This window comes from Penaeus monodon, chromosome 27, assembly GCF_015228065.2.
Source record: "Penaeus monodon isolate SGIC_2016 chromosome 27, NSTDA_Pmon_1, whole genome shotgun sequence".
In the NCBI taxonomy this organism is placed as follows: Eukaryota; Metazoa; Arthropoda; class Malacostraca; order Decapoda; family Penaeidae; genus Penaeus; species Penaeus monodon.
This window is the reverse complement of record NC_051412.1, coordinates 30,845,776-30,846,402: the sequence shown is the minus strand read 5'-3', so window position 1 is coordinate 30,846,402 and position 627 is coordinate 30,845,776.

Here is a 627-nt window from a genome sequence, read left to right as displayed (position 1 = left end):
CACATAGATATAAAGGCACACCAATAAAGCCGTACTTGATAACCTTCGAAGCGGAATACGACCGCGGAGATGGAGGCTGGCGGGTATTTCCGCGAATGCCCAGAGTCATCAAAGCGAGAAGAGTTCAGGAGAAATCAAATTGGTGACTTGCATCAAACCTCCTCTCCCCTTCCCTACCTTCCTCCCCTGTCCCTCACCCCTCTGGCTATCTCCACTCTCCCCCTCTCTCCGACAGACACCTCCCCTCCCCAATCCCTCCTTATCCCCGACTACCCTCTTCCCCCATCTCCTCCCCTGCCCACCCTACACTTCTCCCCATGGCAGACTCCCGACCCCTAGGCAGTTTGGCTCCTCATTCCCCTCCAACAGCCCCACTCCTTCTACCCGCTGACCCCCAACTTCCATTCAGCCCATCATATCCCCCTCCTACCCCCCCCCCCCCATCGGACTCTCTCTTGGCTAACCAGCATAAAGGGAAATACCTCTCAGGAACCCAAACAGCAATATCACACGTAGAAATGAAATGTCAAAGGGCGCCTGTCTGCCTTTATGCTGCGGGGCTAATAGAAGCGAAAAAGCTCCTTTGTGGGAGCTGGGGTGGGGGCAGCGAGCGTCGTAGAGCTTAAA